Source organism: Phalangium opilio, unplaced genomic scaffold (assembly GCF_054372755.1).
Source record: "Phalangium opilio isolate 3A_F unplaced genomic scaffold, DU_Popi_V2 ptg001170l_1, whole genome shotgun sequence".
NCBI lineage: Eukaryota > Metazoa > Arthropoda > Arachnida > Opiliones > Phalangiidae > Phalangium > Phalangium opilio.
In genome coordinates this window covers 9009881-9032183 of record NW_028324255.1, presented here as the reverse complement: position 1 = coordinate 9032183, position 22303 = coordinate 9009881, and the positions used below count along the sequence as shown (strand labels likewise).

At 39.2% G+C, this 22303-nt stretch overlaps 39 non-coding genes across 39 annotated transcripts; all 39 read right to left on the bottom strand.

Moving 5' to 3' along the window:
* Positions 1-66: 66 nt before the first annotated feature.
* Positions 67-139, bottom strand: TRNAE-UUC (transfer RNA glutamic acid (anticodon UUC)). The gene has a single exon. It is a non-coding gene; the product is annotated as a tRNA-Glu (tRNA).
* Positions 140-786: 647 nt separating this feature from the next.
* Positions 787-859, bottom strand: TRNAE-UUC (transfer RNA glutamic acid (anticodon UUC)). Its single transcript has one exon. It is a non-coding gene; the product is annotated as a tRNA-Glu (tRNA).
* A 107-nt stretch (positions 860-966) lies between these two features.
* Positions 967-1039, bottom strand: TRNAK-UUU (transfer RNA lysine (anticodon UUU)). The gene has a single exon. It is a non-coding gene; the product is annotated as a tRNA-Lys (tRNA).
* Positions 1040-1685: 646 nt separating this feature from the next.
* Positions 1686-1758, bottom strand: TRNAT-UGU (transfer RNA threonine (anticodon UGU)). Its single transcript has one exon. It is a non-coding gene; the product is annotated as a tRNA-Thr (tRNA).
* Positions 1759-1865: 107 nt separating this feature from the next.
* Positions 1866-1938, bottom strand: TRNAE-UUC (transfer RNA glutamic acid (anticodon UUC)). Its single transcript has one exon. It is a non-coding gene; the product is annotated as a tRNA-Glu (tRNA).
* A 287-nt stretch (positions 1939-2225) lies between these two features.
* TRNAK-UUU (transfer RNA lysine (anticodon UUU)) lies at positions 2226-2298 on the bottom strand. The gene has a single exon. It is a non-coding gene; the product is annotated as a tRNA-Lys (tRNA).
* A 466-nt stretch (positions 2299-2764) lies between these two features.
* TRNAK-UUU (transfer RNA lysine (anticodon UUU)) lies at positions 2765-2837 on the bottom strand. The gene has a single exon. It is a non-coding gene; the product is annotated as a tRNA-Lys (tRNA).
* A 286-nt stretch (positions 2838-3123) lies between these two features.
* On the bottom strand, positions 3124-3196 carry TRNAK-UUU (transfer RNA lysine (anticodon UUU)). The gene has a single exon. It is a non-coding gene; the product is annotated as a tRNA-Lys (tRNA).
* A 466-nt stretch (positions 3197-3662) lies between these two features.
* On the bottom strand, positions 3663-3735 carry TRNAK-UUU (transfer RNA lysine (anticodon UUU)). The gene has a single exon. It is a non-coding gene; the product is annotated as a tRNA-Lys (tRNA).
* Positions 3736-4200: 465 nt separating this feature from the next.
* Positions 4201-4273, bottom strand: TRNAT-UGU (transfer RNA threonine (anticodon UGU)). Its single transcript has one exon. It is a non-coding gene; the product is annotated as a tRNA-Thr (tRNA).
* A 107-nt stretch (positions 4274-4380) lies between these two features.
* Positions 4381-4453, bottom strand: TRNAE-UUC (transfer RNA glutamic acid (anticodon UUC)). Its single transcript has one exon. It is a non-coding gene; the product is annotated as a tRNA-Glu (tRNA).
* A 287-nt stretch (positions 4454-4740) lies between these two features.
* On the bottom strand, positions 4741-4813 carry TRNAK-UUU (transfer RNA lysine (anticodon UUU)). Its single transcript has one exon. It is a non-coding gene; the product is annotated as a tRNA-Lys (tRNA).
* Positions 4814-5279: 466 nt separating this feature from the next.
* Positions 5280-5352, bottom strand: TRNAE-UUC (transfer RNA glutamic acid (anticodon UUC)). The gene has a single exon. It is a non-coding gene; the product is annotated as a tRNA-Glu (tRNA).
* A 467-nt stretch (positions 5353-5819) lies between these two features.
* TRNAK-UUU (transfer RNA lysine (anticodon UUU)) lies at positions 5820-5892 on the bottom strand. Its single transcript has one exon. It is a non-coding gene; the product is annotated as a tRNA-Lys (tRNA).
* A 286-nt stretch (positions 5893-6178) lies between these two features.
* Positions 6179-6251, bottom strand: TRNAK-UUU (transfer RNA lysine (anticodon UUU)). The gene has a single exon. It is a non-coding gene; the product is annotated as a tRNA-Lys (tRNA).
* A 1005-nt stretch (positions 6252-7256) lies between these two features.
* TRNAK-UUU (transfer RNA lysine (anticodon UUU)) lies at positions 7257-7329 on the bottom strand. The gene has a single exon. It is a non-coding gene; the product is annotated as a tRNA-Lys (tRNA).
* Positions 7330-7437: 108 nt separating this feature from the next.
* Positions 7438-7510, bottom strand: TRNAK-UUU (transfer RNA lysine (anticodon UUU)). Its single transcript has one exon. It is a non-coding gene; the product is annotated as a tRNA-Lys (tRNA).
* Positions 7511-7975: 465 nt separating this feature from the next.
* On the bottom strand, positions 7976-8048 carry TRNAT-UGU (transfer RNA threonine (anticodon UGU)). The gene has a single exon. It is a non-coding gene; the product is annotated as a tRNA-Thr (tRNA).
* A 287-nt stretch (positions 8049-8335) lies between these two features.
* Positions 8336-8408, bottom strand: TRNAK-UUU (transfer RNA lysine (anticodon UUU)). The gene has a single exon. It is a non-coding gene; the product is annotated as a tRNA-Lys (tRNA).
* Positions 8409-9233: 825 nt separating this feature from the next.
* Positions 9234-9306, bottom strand: TRNAK-UUU (transfer RNA lysine (anticodon UUU)). The gene has a single exon. It is a non-coding gene; the product is annotated as a tRNA-Lys (tRNA).
* Positions 9307-9951: 645 nt separating this feature from the next.
* On the bottom strand, positions 9952-10024 carry TRNAT-UGU (transfer RNA threonine (anticodon UGU)). Its single transcript has one exon. It is a non-coding gene; the product is annotated as a tRNA-Thr (tRNA).
* Positions 10025-10311: 287 nt separating this feature from the next.
* On the bottom strand, positions 10312-10384 carry TRNAK-UUU (transfer RNA lysine (anticodon UUU)). The gene has a single exon. It is a non-coding gene; the product is annotated as a tRNA-Lys (tRNA).
* A 106-nt stretch (positions 10385-10490) lies between these two features.
* On the bottom strand, positions 10491-10563 carry TRNAT-UGU (transfer RNA threonine (anticodon UGU)). Its single transcript has one exon. It is a non-coding gene; the product is annotated as a tRNA-Thr (tRNA).
* A 107-nt stretch (positions 10564-10670) lies between these two features.
* Positions 10671-10743, bottom strand: TRNAE-UUC (transfer RNA glutamic acid (anticodon UUC)). The gene has a single exon. It is a non-coding gene; the product is annotated as a tRNA-Glu (tRNA).
* Positions 10744-11030: 287 nt separating this feature from the next.
* Positions 11031-11103, bottom strand: TRNAK-UUU (transfer RNA lysine (anticodon UUU)). Its single transcript has one exon. It is a non-coding gene; the product is annotated as a tRNA-Lys (tRNA).
* Positions 11104-12107: 1004 nt separating this feature from the next.
* Positions 12108-12180, bottom strand: TRNAT-UGU (transfer RNA threonine (anticodon UGU)). The gene has a single exon. It is a non-coding gene; the product is annotated as a tRNA-Thr (tRNA).
* Positions 12181-12647: 467 nt separating this feature from the next.
* Positions 12648-12720, bottom strand: TRNAK-UUU (transfer RNA lysine (anticodon UUU)). Its single transcript has one exon. It is a non-coding gene; the product is annotated as a tRNA-Lys (tRNA).
* A 466-nt stretch (positions 12721-13186) lies between these two features.
* On the bottom strand, positions 13187-13259 carry TRNAE-UUC (transfer RNA glutamic acid (anticodon UUC)). Its single transcript has one exon. It is a non-coding gene; the product is annotated as a tRNA-Glu (tRNA).
* Positions 13260-13726: 467 nt separating this feature from the next.
* On the bottom strand, positions 13727-13799 carry TRNAK-UUU (transfer RNA lysine (anticodon UUU)). The gene has a single exon. It is a non-coding gene; the product is annotated as a tRNA-Lys (tRNA).
* A 286-nt stretch (positions 13800-14085) lies between these two features.
* TRNAK-UUU (transfer RNA lysine (anticodon UUU)) lies at positions 14086-14158 on the bottom strand. Its single transcript has one exon. It is a non-coding gene; the product is annotated as a tRNA-Lys (tRNA).
* Positions 14159-15163: 1005 nt separating this feature from the next.
* On the bottom strand, positions 15164-15236 carry TRNAK-UUU (transfer RNA lysine (anticodon UUU)). The gene has a single exon. It is a non-coding gene; the product is annotated as a tRNA-Lys (tRNA).
* Positions 15237-15702: 466 nt separating this feature from the next.
* On the bottom strand, positions 15703-15775 carry TRNAK-UUU (transfer RNA lysine (anticodon UUU)). The gene has a single exon. It is a non-coding gene; the product is annotated as a tRNA-Lys (tRNA).
* A 465-nt stretch (positions 15776-16240) lies between these two features.
* Positions 16241-16313, bottom strand: TRNAT-UGU (transfer RNA threonine (anticodon UGU)). Its single transcript has one exon. It is a non-coding gene; the product is annotated as a tRNA-Thr (tRNA).
* Positions 16314-16420: 107 nt separating this feature from the next.
* Positions 16421-16493, bottom strand: TRNAE-UUC (transfer RNA glutamic acid (anticodon UUC)). The gene has a single exon. It is a non-coding gene; the product is annotated as a tRNA-Glu (tRNA).
* A 287-nt stretch (positions 16494-16780) lies between these two features.
* TRNAK-UUU (transfer RNA lysine (anticodon UUU)) lies at positions 16781-16853 on the bottom strand. Its single transcript has one exon. It is a non-coding gene; the product is annotated as a tRNA-Lys (tRNA).
* A 466-nt stretch (positions 16854-17319) lies between these two features.
* Positions 17320-17392, bottom strand: TRNAE-UUC (transfer RNA glutamic acid (anticodon UUC)). The gene has a single exon. It is a non-coding gene; the product is annotated as a tRNA-Glu (tRNA).
* A 287-nt stretch (positions 17393-17679) lies between these two features.
* On the bottom strand, positions 17680-17752 carry TRNAK-UUU (transfer RNA lysine (anticodon UUU)). Its single transcript has one exon. It is a non-coding gene; the product is annotated as a tRNA-Lys (tRNA).
* A 465-nt stretch (positions 17753-18217) lies between these two features.
* On the bottom strand, positions 18218-18290 carry TRNAT-UGU (transfer RNA threonine (anticodon UGU)). Its single transcript has one exon. It is a non-coding gene; the product is annotated as a tRNA-Thr (tRNA).
* Positions 18291-18397: 107 nt separating this feature from the next.
* On the bottom strand, positions 18398-18470 carry TRNAE-UUC (transfer RNA glutamic acid (anticodon UUC)). The gene has a single exon. It is a non-coding gene; the product is annotated as a tRNA-Glu (tRNA).
* Positions 18471-22303: the final 3833 nt, after the last annotated feature.

Genomic DNA, 22303 nt, shown 5'->3' with positions numbered 1-22303 from the left:
ACATAAATTTATTGAAAGTGAAACGATCTGAAGTTTAAATTATTGACGATTCTTCAAAGACAGAGTCGCCCGAACAGGGACTGGAACCCTGGACCGTTAGGTTGAAGGCTTAACGCTCTACCGACTGAGCTATCCGGGCTGAAACGAAATGAACTCCCGTAATAATTAGGATTAGAATTTAAATTATTTTACTGGAAATTAAATGATCTGAAGTTTAAATTATTGATGATTCTTCAAAAACAGAGTCGCCCGAACAGGGGCGCGAACCCTGGACCGTTAGGTTGAAGGCTTAACGCTCTACCGACTGAGCGATCCGGGCTGAAACGACATGAACTCCCGTAATAATTGGGATTAGAATTTAAATAATTTTACTGGAAATTAAGTGATCTGAAGTTTAAATTATTGATGATTCTTTAAAAAGAGAGTCGCCCAAACAGGGACTCGAACCCTTAACCGTTAGGTTAACAGCCTAACGCTCTACCGACTGAGCTATCCGGGCTCAAGCGAGGTGAACTCCCGTAAAAAATTGGAATTAGAATTTACATAAATTTATTGAAAGTGAAATGATCTGAAGTTCAAATGTTTATGAATGTTCAAAAAACGAATCGCCCGAACAGGGACTCGAACCCTGGACCGTTTACTTAAAAGCCTAACGCTCTACCGACTGAGCTATCCGGGCTGAAACGATATGAACTCCCGTAATAATTGGGATTAGAATTTAAATAATTTTACTGGAAATTAAGTGATCTGAAGTTTAAATTATTGATGATTCTTCAAAAACAGAGTCGCCCGAACAGGGACTCGAACCCTGGACCGTTACGTTGAAGGCTTAACGCTCTACCGACTGAGCGATCCGGGCTGAAACGACATGAACTCCCGTAATAATTGGGATTAGAATTTAAATAATTTTACAGGAAATTAAGTGATCTGAAGTTTAAATTATTGATGATTCTTTAAAAACAGAGTCGCCCAAACAGGGACTCGAACCCTTAACCGTTAGGTTAAAAGCCTAACGCTCTACCGACTGAGCTATCCGGGCTCAAGCGAGGTGAACTCCCGTAAAAAATTGGAATTAGAATTTACATAAATTTATTGAAAGGTAAACGATCTGAAGTTTAAATTATTGATGATTCTTTAAAAACAGAATCGTCCGATCAGGGACACGAACCCTGGGCCGTTAGGTTAAAAGCCTAACGCTCTAAAGACTGAGCTATCCGGGCTCAAGCGAGGTGAACTCCCGTAATAATTGGGATTAGAATTTTCATAATTTTACTCCAAGAGAAATGATATGAAGTTCAAATTTTTATGAATGTTCAAAAAGTAAATCGCCCGAACAGGTACTCGAACCCTGGACCGTTAGGTTAAAAGCCTAACACTCTACTGACTGAGCTATCCGGCCTTAAACGAAATGAACTCCCGTAATAATTGGGATTAGAATTTAAATAATTTTACTGGAAATTAAGTGATCTGAAGTTTAAATTATTGATGATTCTTTAAAAACAGAGTCGCCAAAACAGGGACTCGAACCCTTAACCGTTAGGTTAAAAGCCTAACGCTCTACCGACTGAGCTATCCGGGCTCAAGCGAGGTGAACTCCCGTAAAAATTGGAATTAGAATTTACATAAATTTATTGAAAGTGAAATGATCTGAAGTTTAAATGTTTATGAATGTTCAAAAAACGAATCGCCCGAACAGGGACTAGAACCCTGGACCGTTAGGTTACAAGCCTAACGCTCTACCGACTGAGCTATCCGGGCTCAAGCGAGGTGAACTCCCGTAATAATTGGAATTAGAATTTACATAAATTTATTGAAAGTGAAACGATCTGAAGTTTAAATTATTGACGATTCTTCAAAAACAGAGTCGCCCGAACAGGGACTGGAACCCTGGACCGTTAGGTTGAAGGCTTAACGCTCTACCGACTGAGCTATCCGGGCTTAAACGAAATGAACTCCCGTAATAATTAGGATTAGAATTTAAATTATTTTTTTGGAAATTAAATGATCTGAAGTTTAAATTATTGATGATTCTTCAAAAACAGAGTCGCCCGAACAGGGGCGCGAACCCTGGACCGTTAGGTTGAAGGCTTAACGCTCTACCGACTGAGCGATCCGAGCTGAAACGACATGAACTCCCGTAATAATTGGGATTAGAATTTAAATAATTTTACTGGAAATTAAGTGATCTGAAGTTTAAATTATTGATGATTCTTTAAAAACAGAGTCGCCCAAACAGGGACTCGAACCCTTAACCGTTAGGTTAAAAGCCTAACGCTCTACCGACTGAGCTATCCGGGCTCAAGCGAGGTGAACTCCCGTAAAAATTGGAATTAGAATTTACATAAATTTATTGAAAGGTAAACGATCTGAAGTTTAAATTATTGATGATTCTTTAAAAACAGAATCGTCCGATCAGGGACTCGAACATTGGGCCGTTAGGTTAAAAGCCTAACGCTCTACCGACTGAGCTATCCGGGCTCAAGCGAGGTGAACTCCCGTAAAAATTGGGATTAGAATTTTCATAATTTTACTCCAAGAGAAATGATATGAAGTTCAAATTTTTATCAATGTTCAAAAAGTGAATCGCCCGAACAGGTACTCGAACCCTGGACCGTTAGCTTAAAAGCCTAACGCTCTACCGACTGAGCTATCCGGGCTGAGACGATATGAACTCCCGTAATAATTGGGATTAGAATTTAAATAATTTTACTGGAAATTAAGTGATCTGAAGTTTAAATTATTGATGATTCTTTAAAAACAGAATCGTCCGATCAGGGACTCGAACCCTGGGCCATTAGGTTAAAAGCCTAACGCTCTACCGACTGAGCTATCCGGGCTCAAGCGAAGTGAACTCCCGTAATAATTGGGATTAGAATTTTCATAATTTTACTCCAAGAGAAATGATATGAAGTTCAAATTTTTATGAATGTTCAAAAAGTGAATCGCCCGAACAGGTACTTGAACCCTGGACCGTTAGGTTAAAAACCTAACACTCTACCGACTGAGCTATCCGGCCTTAAACGAAATGAACTCCCGTAATAATTGGGATTAGAATTTAAATAATTTTACTGGAAATTAAGTGATCTGAAGTTTAAATTATTGATGATTCTTTAAAAACAGAGTCGCCCAAAAAGGGACTCGAACCCTTAACCGTTAGGTTAAAAGCCTAACGCTCTACCGACTGAGCTATCCGGGCTCAAGCGAGGTGAACTCCCGTAAAAATTGGAATTAGAATTTACATAAATTTATTGAAAGGTAAACGATCTGAAGTTTAAATTATTGATGATTCTTTAAAAACAGAATCGTCCGATCAGGGACTCGAACATTGGGCCGTTAGGTTAAAAGCCTAACGCTCTACCGACTGAGCTATCCGGGCTCAAGCGAGGTGAACTCCCGTAAAAATTGGGATTAGAATTTTCATAATTTTACTCCAAGAGAAATGATATGAAGTTCAAATTTTTATGAATGTTCAAAAAGTGAATCGCCCGAACAGGTACTCGAACCCTGGACCGTTAGCTTAAAAGCCTAACGCTCTACCGACTGAGCTATCCGGGCTGAGACGATATGAACTCCCGTAATAATTGGGATTAGAATTTAAATAATTTTACTGGAAATTAAGTGATCTGAAGTTTAAATTATTGATGATTCTTTAAAAACAGAATCGTCCGATCAGGGACTCGAACCCTGGGCCATTAGGTTAAAAGCCTAACGCTCTACCGACTGAGCTATCCGGGCTCAAGCGAAGTGAACTCCCGTAATAATTGGGATTAGAATTTTCATAATTTTACTCCAAGAGAAATGATATGAAGTTCAAATTTTTATGAATGTTCAAAAAGTGAATCGCCCGAACAGGTACTCGAACCCTGGACCGTTAGGTTAAAAACCTAACACTCTACCGACTGAGCTATCCGGCCTTAAACGAAATTAACTCCCGTAATAATTGGGATTAGAATTTAAATAATTTTACTGGAAATTAAGTGATCTGAAGTTTAAATTATTGATGATTCTTTAAAAACAGAGTCGCCAAAACAGGGACTCGAACCCTTAACCGTTAGGTTAAAAGCCTAACGCTCTACCGACTGAGCTATCCGGGCTCAAGCGAGGTGAACTCCCGTAAAAATTGGAATTAGAATTTACATAAATTTATTGAAAGTGAAATGATCTGAAGTTTAAATATTTATGAATGTTCAAAAAACGAATCGCCCGAACAGGGACTAGAACCCTGGACCGTTAGGTTACAAGCCTAACGCTCTACCGACTGAGCTATCCGGGCTCAAGCGAGGTGAACTCCCGTAATAATTGGAATTAGAATTTACATAAATTTATTGAAAGTGAAACGATCTGAAGTTTAAATTATTGACGATTCTTCAAAAACAGAGTCGCCCGAACAGGGACTGGAACCCTGGACCGTTAGGTTGAAGGCTTAACGCTCTACCGACTGAGCTATCCGGGCTTAAACGAAATGAACTCCCGTAATAATTAGGATTAGAATTTAAATTATTTTTTTGGAAATTAAATGATCTGAAGTTTAAATTATTGATGATTCTTCAAAAACAGAGTCGCCCGAACAGGGGCGCGAACCCTGGACCGTTAGGTTGAAGGCTTAACGCTCTACCGACTGAGCGATCCGAGCTGAAACGACATGAACTCCCGTAATAATTGGGATTAGAATTTAAATAATTTTACTGGAAATTAAGTGATCTGAAGTTTAAATTATTGATGATTCTTTAAAAACAGAGTCGCCCAAACAGGGACTCGAACCCTTAACCGTTAGGTTAAAAGCCTAACGCTCTACCGACTGAGCTATCCGGGCTCAAGCGAGGTGAACTCCCGTAAAAATTGGAATTAGAATTTACATAAATTTATTGAAAGGTAAACGATCTGAAGTTTAAATTATTGATGATTCTTTAAAAACAGAATCGTTCGATCAGGGACTCGAACATTGGGCCGTTAGGTTAAAAGCCTAACGCTCTACCGACTGAGCTATCCGGGCTCAAGCGAGGTGAACTCCCGTAATAATTGGGATTAGAATTTTCATAATTTTACTCCAAGAGAAATGATATGAAGTTCAAATTTTTATGAATGTTCAAAAAGTGAATCGCCCGAACAGGTACTCGAACCCTGGACCGTTAGCTTAAAAGCCTAACGCTCTACCGACTGAGCTATCCGGGCTGAAACGATATGAACTCCCGTAATAATTGGGATTAGAATTTAAATAATTTTACTGGAAATTAAGTGATCTGAAGTTTAAATTATTGATGATTCTTCAAAAACAGAGTCGCCCGAACAGGGACTCGAACCCTGGACCGTTAGGTTGAAGGCTTATCGCTCTACCGACTGAGCTATCCGGGCTGAAACGAAATGAACTCCCGTAATAATTAGGATTAGAATTTAAATTATTTTACTGGAAATTAAATGATCTGAAGTTTAAATTATTGATGATTCTTCAAAAACAGAGTCGCCCGAACAGGGACGCGAACCCTGGACCGTTAGGTTGAAGGCTTAACGCTCTACCGACTGAGCGATCGGGGCTGAAACGACATGAACTCCCGTAATAATTGGGATTAGAATTTAAATAATTTTACTGGAAATTAAGTGATCTGAAGTTTAAATTATTGATGATTCTTTAAAAACAGAGTCGCCCAAACAGGGACTCGACCCCTTAACCGTTAGGTTAAAAGCCTAACGCTCTACCGACTGAGCTATCCGGGCTCAAGCGAGGTGAACTCCCGTAAAAATTGGAATTAGAATTTACATAAATTTATTGAAAGTGAAACGATCTGAAGTTTAAATTATTGATGATTCTTTAAAAACAGAATCGTCCGATCAGGGACTCGAACCCTGGGCCATTAGGTTAAAAGCCTAACGCTCTACCGACTGAGCTATCCGGGCTCAAGCGAAGTGAACTCCCGTAATTATTGGGATTAGAATTTTCATAATTTTACTCCAAGAGAAATGATATGAAGTTCAAATTTTTATGAATGTTCAAAAAGTGAATCGCCCGAACAGGTACTCGAACCCTGGACCGTTAGGTTAAAAGCCTAACACTCTACCGACTGAGCTATCCGGCCTGAAACGAAATGAACTCCCGTAATAATTGGTATTAGAATTTAAATAATTTTACTGGAAATTAAGTGATCTGAAGTTTAAATTATTGATGACTCTTTAAAAACAGAGTCGCCCAAACAGGGACTCGAACCCTTAACCGTTAGGTTAAAAGCCTAACGCTCTACCGACTGAGCTATCCGGGCTCAAGCGAGGTGAACTCCCGTAAAAATTGGAATTAGAATTTACATAAATTTATTGAAAGTGAAATGATCTGAAGTTCAAATGTTTATGAATGTTAAAAAACGAATCGCCCGAACAGGGACTCGAACCCTGGACCGTTTACTTAAAAGCCTAACGCTCTACCGACTGAGCTATCCGGGCTGAAACGATATGAACTCCCGTAATAATTGGGATTAGAATTTAAATAATTTTACTGGAAATTAAGTGATCTGAAGTTTAAATTATTGATGATTCTTCAAAAACAGAGTCGCCCGAACAAGGACTCGAACCCTGGACCGTTAGGTTGAAGACTTTACGCTCTACCGACTGAGCTATCCGGGCTGAAACGAAATGAACTCCCGTAATAATTAGGATTAGAATTTAAATTATTTTACTGGAAATTAAATGATCTGAAGTTTAAATTATTGATGATTCTTCAAAAACAGAGTCGCCCGAACAGGGACGCGAACCCTGGACCGTTACGTTGAAGGCTTAACGCTCTACCGACTGAGCGATCCGAGCTGAAACGACATGAACTCCCGTAATAATTGGGATTAGAATTTAAATAATTTTACTGGAAATAAAGTGATCTGAAGTTTAAATTATTGATGATTCTTTAAAAACAGAGTCGCCCAAACAGGGACTGGAACCCTGGACCGTTAGGTTGAAGGCTTAACGCTCTAGCGACTGAGCTATCCGGGCTTAAACGAAATGAACTCCCGTAATAATTAGGATTAGAATTTAAATTATTTTTTTGGAAATTAAATGATCTGAAGTTTAAATTATTGATGATTCTTCAAAAACAGAGTCGCCCGAACAGGGGCGCGAACCCTGGACCGTTAGGTTGAAGGCTTAACGCTCTACCGACTGAGCGATCCGAGCTGAAACGACATGAACTCCCGTAATAATTGGGATTAGAATTTAAATAATTTTACTGGAAATTAAGTGATCTGAAGTTTAAATTATTGATGATTCTTTAAAAACAGAGTCGCCCAAACAGGGACTCGAACCCTTAACCGTTAGGTTAAAAGCCTAACGCTCTACCGACTGAGCTATCCGGGCTCAAGCGAGGTGAACTCCCGTAAAAAATTGGAATTAGAATTTACATAAATTTATTGAAAGGTAAACGATCTGAAGTTTAAATTATTGATGATTCTTTAAAAACAGAATCGTCCGATCAGGGACTCGAACCCTGGGCCGTTAGGTTAAAAGCCTAACGCTCTACCGACTGAGCTATCCGGGCTCAAGCGAGGTGAACTCCCGTAATAATTGGGATTAGAATTTTCATAATTTTACTCCAAGAGAAATGATATGAAGTTCAAATTTTTATGAATGTTCAAAAAGTAAATCGCCCGAACAGGTACTCGAACCCTGGACCGTTAGGTTAAAAGCCTAACACTCTACCGACTGAGCTATCCGGCCTTAAACGAAATGAACTCCCGTAATAATTGGGATTAGAATTTAAATAATTTTACTGGAAATTAAGTGATCTGAAGTTTAAATTATTGATGATTCTTTAAAAACAGAGTCGCCAAAACAGGGACTCGAACCCTTAACCGTTAGGTTAAAAGCCTAACGCTCTACCGACTGAGCTATCCGGGCTCAAGCGAGGTGAACTCCCGTAAAAATTGGAATTAGAATTTACATAAATTTATTGAAAGTGAAATGATCTGAAGTTTAAATGTTTATGAATGTTCAAAAAACGAATCGCCCGAACAGGGACTAGAACCCTGGACCGTTAGGTTACAAGCCTAACGCTCTACCGACTGAGCTATCCGGGCTCAAGCGAGGTGAACTCCCGTAATAATTGGAATTAGAATTTACATAAATTTATTGAAAGTGAAACGATCTGAAGTTTAAATTATTGACGATTCTTCAAAAACAGAGTCGCCCGAACAGGGACTGGAACCCTGGACCGTTAGGTTGAAGGCTTAACGCTCTACCGACTGAGCGATCCGAGCTGAAACGACATGAACTCCCGTAATAATTGGGATTAGAATTTAAATAATTTTACTGGAAATTAAGTGATCTGAAGTTTAAATTATTGATGATTCTTTAAAAACAGAGTCGCCCAAAAAGGGACTCGAACCCTTAACCGTTAGGTTAAAAGCCTAACGCTCTACCGACTGAGCTATCCGGGCTCAAGCGAGGTGAACTCCCGTAAAAATTGGAATTAGAATTTACATAAATTTATTGAAAGGTAAACGATCTGAAGTTTAAATTATTGATGATTCTTTAAAAACAGAATCGTCCGATCAGGGACTCGAACATTGGGCCGTTAGGTTAAAAGCCTAACGCTCTACCGACTGAGCTATCCGGGCTCAAGCGAGGTGAACTCCCGTAAAAATTGGGATTAGAATTTTCATAATTTTACTCCAAGAGAAATGATATGAAGTTCAAATTTTTATGAATGTTCAAAAAGTGAATCGCCCGAACAGGTACTCGAACCCTGGACCGTTAGCTTAAAAGCCTAACGCTCTACCGACTGAGCTATCCGGGCTGAGACGATATGAACTCCCGTAATAATTGGGATTAGAATTTAAATAATTTTACTGGAAATTAAGTGATCTGAAGTTTAAATTATTGATGATTCTTTAAAAACAGAATCGTCCGATCAGGGACTCGAACCCTGGGCCATTAGGTTAAAAGCCTAACGCTCTACCGACTGAGCTATCCGGGTTCAAGCGAAGTGAACTCCCGTAATAATTGGGATTAGAATTTTCATAATTTTACTCCAAGAGAAATGATATGAAGTTCAAATTTTTATGAATGTTCAAAAAGTGAATCGCCCGAACAGGTACTCGAACCCTGGACCGTTAGGTTAAAAACCTAACACTCTACCGACTGAGCTATCCGGCCTTAAACGAAATGAACTCCCGTAATAATTGGGATTAGAATTTAAATAATTTTACTGGAAATTAAGTGATCTGAAGTTTAAATTATTGATGATTCTTTAAAAACAGAGTCGCCCAAAAAGGGACTCGAACCCTTAACCGTTAGGTTAAAAGCCTAACGCTCTACCGACTGAGCTATCCGGGCTCAAGCGAGGTGAACTCCCGTAAAAATTGGAATTAGAATTTACATAAATTTATTGAAAGGTAAACGATCTGAAGTTTAAATTATTGATGATTCTTTAAAAACAGAATCGTCCGATCAGGGACTCGAACATTGGGCCGTTAGGTTAAAAGCCTAACGCTCTACCGACTGAGCTATCCGGGCTCAAGCGAGGTGAACTCCCGTAAAAATTGGGATTAGAATTTTCATAATTTTACTCCAAGAGAAATGATATGAAGTTCAAATTTTTATGAATGTTCAAAAAGTGAATCGCCCGAACAGGTACTCGAACCCTGGACCGTTAGGTTAAAAACCTAACACTCTACCGACTGAGCTATCCGGCCTTAAACGAAATGAACTCCCGTAATAATTGGGATTAGAATTTAAATAATTTTACTGGAAATTAAGTGATCTGAAGTTTAAATTATTGATGATTCTTTAAAAACAGAGTCGCCAAAACAGGGACTCGAACCCTTAACCGTTAGGTTAAAAGCCTAACGCTCTACCGACTGAGCTATCCGGGCTCAAGCGAGGTGAACTCCCGTAAAAATTGGAATTAGAATTTACATAAATTTATTGAAAGTGAAATGATCTGAAGTTTAAATATTTATGAATGTTCAAAAAACGAATCGCCCGAACAGGGACTAGAACCCTGGACCGTTAGGTTACAAGCCTAACGCTCTACCGACTGAGCTATCCGGGCTCAAGCGAGGTGAACTCCCGTAATAATTAGGATTAGAATTTAAATTATTTTTTTGGAAATTAAATGATCTGAAGTTTAAATTATTGATGATTCTTCAAAAACAGAGTCGCCCGAACAGGGGCGCGAACCCTGGACCGTTAGGTTGAAGGCTTAACGCTCTACCGACTGAGCGATCCGAGCTGAAACGACATGAACTCCCGTAATAATTGGGATTAGAATTTAAATAATTTTACTGGAAATTAAGTGATCTGAAGTTTAAATTATTGATGATTCTTTAAAAACAGAGTCGCCCAAACAGGGACTCGAACCCTTAACCGTTAGGTTAAAAGCCTAACGCTCTACCGACTGAGCTATCCGGGCTCAAGCGAGGTGAACTCCCGTAAAAATTGGAATTAGAATTTACATAAATTTATTGAAAGTGAAATGATCTGAAGTTTAAATGTTTATGAATGTTCAAAAAACGAATCGCCCGAACAGGGACTAGAACCCTGGACCGTTAGGTTACAAGCCTAACGCTCTACCGACTGAGCTATCCGGGCTCAAGCGAGGTGAACTCCCGTAATAATTGGAATTAGAATTTACATAAATTTATTGAAAGTGAAACGATCTGAAGTTTAAATTATTGACGATTCTTCAAAAACAGAGTCGCCCGAACAGGGACTGGAACCCTGGACCGTTAGGTTGAAGGCTTAACGCTCTACCGACTGAGCTATCCGGGCTTAAACGAAATGAACTCCCGTAATAATTAGGATTAGAATTTAAATTATTTTTTTGGAAATTAAATGATCTGAAGTTTAAATTATTGATGATTCTTCAAAAACAGAGTCGCCCGAACAGGGGCGCGAACCCTGGACCGTTAGGTTGAAGGCTTAACGCTCTACCGACTGAGCGATCCGAGCTGAAACGACATGAACTCCCGTAATAATTGGGATTAGAATTTAAATAATTTTACTGGAAATTAAGTGATCTGAAGTTTAAATTATTGATGATTCTTTAAAAACAGAGTCGCCCAAAAAGGGACTCGAACCCTTAACCGTTAGGTTAAAAGCCTAACGCTCTACCGACTGAGCTATCCGGGCTCAAGCGAGGTGAACTCCCGTAAAAATTGGAATTAGAATTTACATAAATTTATTGAAAGGTAAACGATCTGAAGTTTAAATTATTGATGATTCTTTAAAAACAGAATCGTCCGATCAGGGACTCGAACATTGGGCCGTTAGGTTAAAAGCCTAACGCTCTACCGACTGAGCTATCCGGGCTCAAGCGAGGTGAACTCCCGTAAAAATTGGGATTAGAATTTTCATAATTTTACTCCAAGAGAAATGATATGAAGTTCAAATTTTTATGAATGTTCAAAAAGTGAATCGCCCGAACAGGTACTCGAACCCTGGACCGTTAGCTTAAAAGCCTAACGCTCTACCGACTGAGCTATCCGGGCTGAGACGATATGAACTCCCGTAATAATTGGGATTAGAATTTAAATAATTTTACTGGAAATTAAGTGATCTGAAGTTTAAATTATTGATGATTCTTTAAAAACAGAATCGTCCGATCAGGGACTCGAACCCTGGGCCATTAGGTTAAAAGCCTAACGCTCTACCGACTGAGCTATCCGGGTTCAAGCGAAGTGAACTCCCGTAATAATTGGGATTAGAATTTTCATAATTTTACTCCAAGAGAAATGATATGAAGTTCAAATTTTTATGAATGTTCAAAAAGTGAATCGCCCGAACAGGTACTCGAACCCTGGACCGTTAGGTTAAAAACCTAACACTCTACCGACTGAGCTATCCGGCCTTAAACGAAATGAACTCCCGTAATAATTGGGATTAGAATTTAAATAATTTTACTGGAAATTAAGTGATCTGAAGTTTAAATTATTGATGATTCTTTAAAAACAGAGTCGCCAAAACAGGGACTCGAACCCTTAACCGTTAGGTTAAAAGCCTAACGCTCTACCGACTGAGCTATCCGGGCTCAAGCGAGGTGAACTCCCGTAAAAATTGGAATTAGAATTTACATAAATTTATTGAAAGTGAAATGATCTGAAGTTTAAATATTTATGAATGTTCAAAAAACGAATCGCCCGAACAGGGACTAGAACCCTGGACCGTTAGGTTACAAGCCTAACGCTCTACCGACTGAGCTATCCGGGCTCAAGCGAGGTGAACTCCCGTAATAATTGGAATTAGAATTTACATAAATTTATTGAAAGTGAAACGATCTGAAGTTTAAATTATTGACGATTCTTCAAAAACAGAGTCGCCCGAAGAGGGACTGGAACCCTGGACCGTTAGGTTGAAGGCTTAACGCTCTACCGACTGAGCTATCCGGGCTTAAACGAAATGAACTCCCGTAATAATTAGGATTAGAATTTAAATTATTTTTTTGGAAATTAAATGATCTGAAGTTTAAATTATTGATGATTCTTCAAAAACAGAGTCGCCCGAACAGGGGCGCGAACCCTGGACCGTTAGGTTGAAGGCTTAACGCTCTACCGACTGAGCGATCCGAGCTGAAACGACATGAACTCCCGTAATAATTGGGATTAGAATTTAAATAATTTTACTGGAAATTAAGTGATCTGAAGTTTAAATTATTGATGATTCTTTAAAAACAGAGTCGCCCAAACAGGGACTCGAACCCTTAACCGTTAGGTTAAAAGCCTAACGCTCTACCGACTGAGCTATCCGGGCTCAAGCGAGGTGAACTCCCGTAAAAATTGGAATTAGAATTTACATAAATTTATTGAAAGGTAAACGATCTGAAGTTTAAATTATTGATGATTCTTTAAAAACAGAATCGTTCGATCAGGGACTCGAACATTGGGCCGTTAGGTTAAAAGCCTAACGCTCTACCGACTGAGCTATCCGGGCTCAAGCGAGGTGAACTCCCGTAATAATTGGGATTAGAATTTTCATAATTTTACTCCAAGAGAAATGATATGAAGTTCAAATTTTTATGAATGTTCAAAAAGTGAATCGCCCGAACAGGTACTCGAACCCTGGACCGTTAGCTTAAAAGCCTAACGCTCTACCGACTGAGCTATCCGGGCTGAAACGATATGAACTCCCGTAATAATTGGGATTAGAATTTAAATAATTTTACTGGAAATTAAGTGATCTGAAGTTTAAATTATTGATGATTCTTCAAAAACAGAGTCGCCCGAACAGGGACTCGAACCCTGGACCGTTAGGTTGAAGGCTTATCGCTCTACCGACTGAGCTATCCGGGCTGAAACGAAATGAACTCCCGTAATAATTAGGATTAGAATTTAAATTATTTTACTGGAAATTAAATGATCTGAAGTTTAAATTATTGATGATTCTTCAAAAACAGAGTCGCCCGAACAGGGACGCGAACCCTGGACCGTTAGGTTGAAGGCTTAACGCTCTACCGACTGAGCGATCGGGGCTGAAACGACATGAACTCCCGTAATAATTGGGATTAGAATTTAAATAATTTTACTGGAAATTAAGTGATCTGAAGTTTAAATTATTGATGATTCTTTAAAAACAGAGTCGCCCAAACAGGGACTCGACCCCTTAACCGTTAGGTTAAAAGCCTAACGCTCTACCGACGGAGCTATCCGGGCTCAAGCGAGGTGAACTCCCGTAAAAATTGGAATTAGAATTTACATAAATTTATTGAAAGTGAAACGATCTGAAGTTTAAATTATTGATGATTCTTTAAAAACAGAATCGTCCGATCAGGGACTCGAACCCTGGGCCATTAGGTTAAAAGCCTAACGCTCTACCGACTGAGCTATCCGGGCTCAAGCGAAGTGAACTCCCGTAATTATTGGGATTAGAATTTTCATAATTTTACTCCAAGAGAAATGATATGAAGTTCAAATTTTTATGAATGTTCAAAAAGTGAATCGCCCGAACAGGTACTCGAACCCTGGACCGTTAGGTTAAAAGCCTAACACTCTACCGACTGAGCTATCCGGCCTGAAACGAAATGAACTCCCGTAATAATTGGTATTAGAATTTAAATAATTTTACTGGAAATTAAGTGATCTGAAGTTTAAATTATTGATGACTCTTTAAAAACAGAGTCGCCCAAACAGGGACTCGAACCCTTAACCGTTAGGTTAAAAGCCTAACGCTCTACCGACTGAGCTATCCGGGCTCAAGCGAGGTGAACTCCCGTAAAAATTGGAATTAGAATTTACATAAATTTATTGAAAGTGAAATGATCTGAAGTTCAAATGTTTATGAATGTTAAAAAACGAATCGCCCGAACAGGGACTCGAACCCTGGACCGTTTACTTAAAAGCCTAACGCTCTACCGACTGAGCTATCCGGGCTGAAACGATATGAACTCCCGTAAAAATTGGGATTAGAATTTAAATAATTTTACTGGAAATTAAGTGATCTGAAGTTTAAATTATTGATGATTCTTCAAAAACAGAGTCGCCCGAACAAGGACTCGAACCCTGGACCGTTAGGTTGAAGGCTTTACGCTCTACCGACTGAGCTATCCGGGCTGAAACGAAATGAACTCCCGTAATAAGTAGGATTAGAATTTAAATTATTTTACTGGAAATTAAATGATCTGAAGTTTAAATTATTGATGATTCTTCAAAAACAGAGTCGCCCGAACAGGGACGCGAACCCTGGACCGTTACGTTGAAGGCTTAACGCTCTACCGACTGAGCGATCCGAGCTGAAACGACATGAACTCCCGTAATAATTGGGATTAGAATTTAAATAATTTTACTGGAAATAAAGTGATCTGAAGTTTAAATTATTGATGATTCTTTAAAAACAGAGTCGCCCAAACAGGGACTGGAACCCTGGACCGTTAGGTTGAAGGCTTAACGCTCTAGCGACTGAGCTATCCGGGCTTAAACGAAATGAACTCCCGTAATAATTAGGATTAGAATTTAAATTATTTTTTTGGAAATTAAATGATCTGAAGTTTAAATTATTGATGATTCTTCAAAAACAGAGTCGCCCGAACAGGGGCGCGAACCCTGGACCGTTAGGTTGAAGGCTTAACGCTCTACCGACTGAGCGATCCGAGCTGAAACGACATGAACTCCCGTAATAATTGGGATTAGAATTTAAATAATTTTACTGGAAATTAAGTGATCTGAAGTTTAAATTATTGATGATTCTTTAAAAACAGAGTCGCCCAAACAGGGACTCGAACCCTTAACCGTTAGGTTAAAAGCCTAACGCTCTACCGACTGAGCTATCCGGGCTCAAGCGAGGTGAACTCCCGTAAAAATTGGAATTAGAATTTACATAAATTTATTGAAAGGTAAACGATCTGAAGTTTAAATTATTGATGATTTTTTAAAAACAGAATCGTCCGATCAGGGACTCGAACATTGGGCCGTTAGGTTAAAAGCCTAACGCTCTACCGACTGAGCTATCCGGGCTCAAGCGAGGTGAACTCCCGTAATAATTGGGATTAGAATTTTCATAATTTTACTCCAAGAGAAATGATATGAAGTTCAAATTTTTATGAATGTTCAAAAAGTGAATCGCCCGAACAGGTACTCGAACCCTGGACCGTTAGCTTAAAAGCCTAACGCTCTACCGACTGAGCTATCCGGGCTGAGACGATATGAACTCCCGTAATAATTGGGATTAGAATTTAAATAATTTTACTGGAAATTAAGTGATCTGAAGTTTAAATTATTGATGATTCTTTAAAAACAGAATCGTCCGATCAGGGACTCGAACCCTGGGCCATTAGGTTAAAAGCCTAACGCTCTACCGACTGAGCTATCCGGGCTCAAGCGAAGTGAACTCCCGTAATAATTGGGATTAGAATTTTCATAATTTTACTCCAAGAGAAATGATATGAAGTTCAAATTTTTATGAATGTTCAAAAAGTGAATCGCCCGAACAGGTACTCGAACCCTGGACCGTTAGGTTAAAAACCTAACACTCTACCGACTGAGCTATCCGGCCTTAAACGAAATGAACTCCCGTAATAATTGGGATTAGAATTTAAATAATTTTACTGGAAATTAAGTGATCTGAAGTTTAAATTATTGATGATTCTTTAAAAACAGAGTCGCCAAAACGGGGACTCGAACCCTTAACCGTTAGGTTAAAAGCCTAACGCTCTACCGACTGAGCTATCCGGGCTCAAGCGAGGTGAACTCCCGTAAAAATTGGAATTAGAATTTACATAAATTTATTGAAAGTGAAATGATCTGAAGTTTAAATATTTATGAATGTTCAAAAAACGAATCGCCCGAACAGGGACTAGAACCCTGGACCGTTAGGTTACAAGCCTAACGCTCTACCGACTGAGCTATCCGGGCTCAAGCGAGGTGAACTCCCGTAATAATTGGAATTAGAATTTACATAAATTTATTGAAAGTGAAACGATCTGAAGTTTAAATTATTGACGATTCTTCAAAAACAGAGTCGCCCGAACAGGGACTGGAACCCTGGACCGTTAGGTTGAAGGCTTAACGCTCTACCGACTGAGCTATCCGGGCTTAAACGAAATGAACTCCCGTAATAATTAGGATTAGAATTTAAATTATTTTTTTGGAAATTAAATGATCTGAAGTTTAAATTATTGATGATTCTTCAAAAACAGAGTCGCCCGAACAGGGGCGCGAACCCTGGACCGTTAGGTTGAAGGCTTAACGCTCTACCGACTGAGCGATCCGAGCTGAAACGACATGAACTCCCGTAATAATTGGGATTAGAATTTAAATAATTTTACTGGAAATTAAGTGATCTGAAGTTTAAATTATTGATGATTCTTTAAAAACAGAGTCGCCCAAACAGGGACTCGAACCCTTAACCGTTAGGTTAAAAGCCTAACGCTCTACCGACTGAGCTATCCGGGCTCAAGCGAGGTGAACTCCCGTAAAAATTGGAATTAGAATTTACATAAATTTATTGAAAGGTAAACGATCTGAAGTTTAAATTATTGATGATTCTTTAAAAACAGAATCGTTCGATCAGGGACTCGAACATTGGGCCGTTAGGTTAAAAGCCTAACGCTCTACCGACTGAGCTATCCGGGCTCAAGCGAGGTGAACTCCCGTAATAATTGGGATTAGAATTTTCATAATTTTACTCCAAGAGAAATGATATGAAGTTCAAATTTTTATGAATGTTCAAAAAGTGAATCGCCCGAACAGGTACTCGAACCCTGGACCGTTAGCTTAAAAGCCTAACGCTCTACCGACTGAGCTATCCGGGCTGAAACGATATGAACTCCCGTAATAATTGGGATTAGAATTTAAATAATTTTACTGGAAATTAAGTGATCTGAAGTTTAAATTATTGATGATTCTTCAAAAACAGAGTCGCCCGAACAGGGACTCGAACCCTGGACCGTTAGGTTGAAGGCTTATCGCTCTACCGACTGAGCTATCCGGGCTGAAACGAAATGAACTCCCGTAATAATTAGGATTAGAATTTAAATTATTTTACTGGAAATTAAATGATCTGAAGTTTAAATTATTGATGATTCTTCAAAAACAGAGTCGCCCGAACAGGGACGCGAACCCTGGACCGTTAGGTTGAAGGCTTAACGCTCTACCGACTGAGCGATCGGGGCTGAAACGACATGAACTCCCGTAATAATTGGGATTAGAATTTAAATAATTTTACTGGAAATTAAGTGATCTGAAGTTTCAATTATTGATGATTCTTTAAAAACAGAATCGTCCGATCAGGGACTCGAACCCTGGGCCATTAGGTTAAAAGCCTAACGCTCTACCGACTGAGCTATCCGGGCTCAAGCGAAGTGAACTCCCGTAATAATTGGGATTAGAATTTTCATAATTTTACTCCAAGAGAAATGATATGAAGTTCAAATTTTTATGAATGTTCAAAAAGTGAATCGCCCGAACAGGTACTCGAACCCTGGACCGTTAGGTTAAAAACCTAACACTCTACCGACTGAGCTATCCGGCCTTAAACGAAATGAACTCCCGTAATAATTGGGATTAGAATTTAAATAATTTTACTGGAAATTAAGTGATCTGAAGTTTAAATTATTGATGATTCTTTAAAAACAGAGTCGCCAAAACGGGGACTCGAACCCTTAACCGTTAGGTTAAAAGCCTAACGCTCTACCGACTGAGCTATCCGGGCTCAAGCGAGGTGAACTCCCGTAAAAATTGGAATTAGAATTTACATAAATTTATTGAAAGTGAAATGATCTGAAGTTTAAATATTTATGAATGTTCAAAAAACGAATCGCCCGAACAGGGACTAGAACCCTGGACCGTTAGGTTACAAGCCTAACGCTCTACCGACTGAGCTATCCGGGCTCAAGCGAGGTGAACTCCCGTAATAATTGGAATTAGAATTTACATAAATTTATTGAAAGTGAAACGATCTGAAGTTTAAATTATTGACGATTCTTCAAAAACAGAGTCGCCCGAACAGGGACTGGAACCCTGGACCGTTAGGTTGAAGGCTTAACGCTCTACCGACTGAGCTATCCGGGCTTAAACGAAATGAACTCCCGTAATAATTAGGATTAGAATTTAAATTATTTTTTTGGAAATTAAATGATCTGAAGTTTAAATTATTGATGATTCTTCAAAAACAGAGTCGCCCGAACAGGGGCGCGAACCCTGGACCGTTAGGTTGAAGGCTTAACGCTCTACCGACTGAGCGATCCGAGCTGAAACGACATGAACTCCCGTAATAATTGGGATTAGAATTTAAATAATTTTACTGGAAATTAAGTGATCTGTGTTGTTTATTAACGGGAGGCAAAAAACTACGCAGTCTTTCATATAAGAACAAAAAGAGAACTGGCTTTTATTTATGACGCATACATACAGTTGAAAGTTATAAAGTACGCGACATAGGTGCCATCTATACTATATTTAATAAAGTTAATAACTTCAATCTATTCGGCATTCTGTGTTTTCTATATATGTCTGTCTTTTCTAACACTCTCCCTTGTCGAATAGATTAATACACTTCGTAACCAAATTGAAAATAGTTCACTCGATTCCAATCGAAGCACAGTGCTGTTTAGTCTTCCTTCCATTCAATGTTTTCGTCAACAAATCGGCTGGATTTTTCGCTGTTTCCAAATATTGAAACTTAACTCTCCCTGCTTCGACTAGATCCCGCAAAAAGAATTTCTTCAAGTCTATATGTTTATTCCTTTCCGACGTGATGTGATTTTTGGCGATGCAAATCGCTCCTTGGTTATCCACGGAAATTTTAATAGGGTCTTCGACAAATTGTTCTTGTCCGATTTCCGTCATAAAGTTCTTCATCCAAATGGCTTCTTTTGAGGCGTAACACATCGAAATGTATTCAGCCTCGACGGTTGATAAGGCTACCATGCTTTGCTTCTTTGTACTCCAACTGATGGCTGATTGACCCAGAGTGAAGATGTATCCGTTGAAAGATTTTCTGTCTGTAGAATCCGAGCCCCAGTCAGAATCTGCGAACCCAAGCACGCTTTGCTCTTCCGTTTGTTTGTAGATTAATTTGTATTCTCTGGTACCTATCAGATACTTCAATATGTGCTTTATGCCATTTACATGTTCGTTAGTTGGTCTTTCATTGAATTGGCTCATGAATGAAGTGGCGAATGAAAGGTCTGGTCTCGTTCCTCCTGCCAAATATAGAAGATGACCAATCGCTTGTCTGTATGGGAAATTAGTCCTATTTTCGCTATTTTGCCATTCTTCGTCCGAGGTTTTCTTATATTTCATACCAATGTCCAAAACTGTTACGTTTGACTTCGCTTCGCTCATGTTGTAAGTTTTAAGAATGGTTGTAATGTAATTGTGCTGATTAAGACTAATTGACCCATCTTCGTGATGCGATACTCCGAGTGAGAGAATATGAACGATCTTTCCCAACTCACGAACGTCGAAATGTGCTTTCAATTGATCTCCAAATTCGTTTAGCACTGCATCCGATTTTGCAACTACTGGTAAATCATCCACGTACACTCCGACAATGATGTTCTTTACGCTGTTGAAATAAATGCACGGATCGGCTGTCGAGCGTTTAAATCCTATTTCTTTCAAGAACTTATCCAAAGTAAAATTCCATTCTCGGCCTGATTGGTGTAAGCCATATAGGCCCTTCTTCAGTTTGCACACGTACTCAGCTTTGTTTTCTTCTATAAAGGGATAAGGTTGATCCATATATACATCGTGTTGTAGGGATCCATTCAAGTAAGCGGCTACTAGATCGTAGTGTCTGTCCTTCCATCCTAGAATTACTTTCAGTGCAAGAAGGATTCGTACAGATTTGACCTTGAGTACAGGGCTGAAAGTATCTTCATAATCTATTCCTGGTGTTTGCGTATAGCCCCGTGCAACTAGGCGAGCGCGGTATCTTTTTAAATCCCCATTTTCATCAAACTTTCTTTTAAAGATCCATCTATTTCCAACAATATTCGTATCAACTGGTTTTTTGACGAGATCCCACGTGTCGTTGCGTTTGAGATTGTCGATTTCTTCTATCATCGCGCTCTTCCATAGGTTGGCGTCAGGCATAGAGAGAGCTTCAGTTACGGTTTGCGGTTCAGCGTCACCGTGAGAATAAGCGACTTTACAATTAGGTAATCTATATTCTCGCTTCTTGGCTTGTCTCTCGGATCTTCTGGAAGTTTCATTTTGCGCTAGTTCCGGGAGTGAAATTAATGTACGATCTTCGTCATATCGTGTATTATCTTCGTCAAACAATTCTATGTTCATAATTTCTTCAGGTTCATCATGCTGTTCACCTTCTTCTATTTCTTCATCAATTATCGACTGATTATCGATTTGATCTTCATCTTCAGTTGTAATAAAGGGAACATCTTTGGAATCATCAGGTGACTGTTTGCTCTCGTCGTTTTTCGCTTTCTTCTTGAAAGGGAATGCAGTCTCTTCAAATTCAACATCTCGACTTACGAAGAATTTATTTTCCTCTTTATTCCAAAGTTTGTACCCCTTTACGCCAGGAGGATAGCCAATAAAGATGCATTCGATAGCTTTGGGCTCTAGTTTTGTTCTTAAGGCGTCGTTTACTCTAGCCCAAGCTCGGCAACCAAAAATTCTTAAGTGTTCAACGTTAAGAGGTTGCCCGGTCCACAGTTCTTCCGGAATTGACCCATTAGCTCCCTTTGATGGACATTTGTTTCGTAAGTATGCCGCAGTTGCAGCCGCGTCAGCCCATAAGGTATTCGGAATTCCTGACTCTATTAATAGACACCTTGTCATATCGAGCAATGTTTGATTGAATCGCTCAGCTATACCGTTTTGTTGCGGGGTTCTTGGTACGGTTAGCTGATGTTTAATTCCGTTTTCCACTAAATATTGGTCAAACTCGGTGCTGCAATATTCTCCGCCATTGTCGCTTCTTAATGTTTTTATTTTTCCTTCGTGAAATCGCTCTACTTCTTCCTTATATTCTCTGAATTTTTCGAAGGTTTCGCTTTTGCGTCTCATAGGATAGATTCGAATATATCTCGACCAATCGTCCACAAATGTCACGAAATACCTTGACCCTCCTTTTGACATAGGATTTATGGGACCCACTACGTCAGAATGAATTAATTCAAGAGCTTTTTCCGTTTTCTTAAAGCTTATAGTTGGAAAAGGTTTACGTTTCATTTTGCCACGTATACAGGTGGAGCATGCTTCTTCGATTGCTATTTCATTTTTATCTTCTTCGGACTTCACAAAAAGTTTCTTCTCATTTGTTAAATCTTTTACAGCTGTTAAATGAAGGTGACCTAGTCTTTTGTGCCATAGTGATGTTTCGTCTTGTTTCGTTTTCATAGCCTTCGGGTTTGAATCGGTTCCGTTGTTAATAAATTGACCCTCCTCTATCATAAAAAGTCCGTCTCGTCGTTTAGCTTTTAAAAACGGGTGGGAGGCGTTTTTGTCGAACACTTTCGCCTCGTCCTCATCAAAGGTGACGATAAGGCCCTTCTCTAGCATTCGGCTTACTGACAACAGATTACAGTCTAGCTCGGGTACTAGTAAAACTTGCCCTAGGGTGATATTCGTTTCTTTGTTTTCTTGGCGGACTTTGAACTCTACTTTCCCCTTTCCGATAGCCTTCATCTGCGCCTTATTTGCCGTTTCTACTAATGATGAAATAGTCGTTAAATCTCGCAATTTTTCTTTATATGGAGTCATATGATCTGTCGCCCCACTGTCTAGAATCCATGTTATAGATTCTTCTTTATCATTTTTCTTGGCTAATAGAGCTCGATTTACTGTTACTGGTTGACTTTCTTGAGCAACTTTAGCTTTGGATCGACTTTCGCTTTCTTTTCGATTTTTCTCTTCTCTCTTCAGTTCTTCAACAG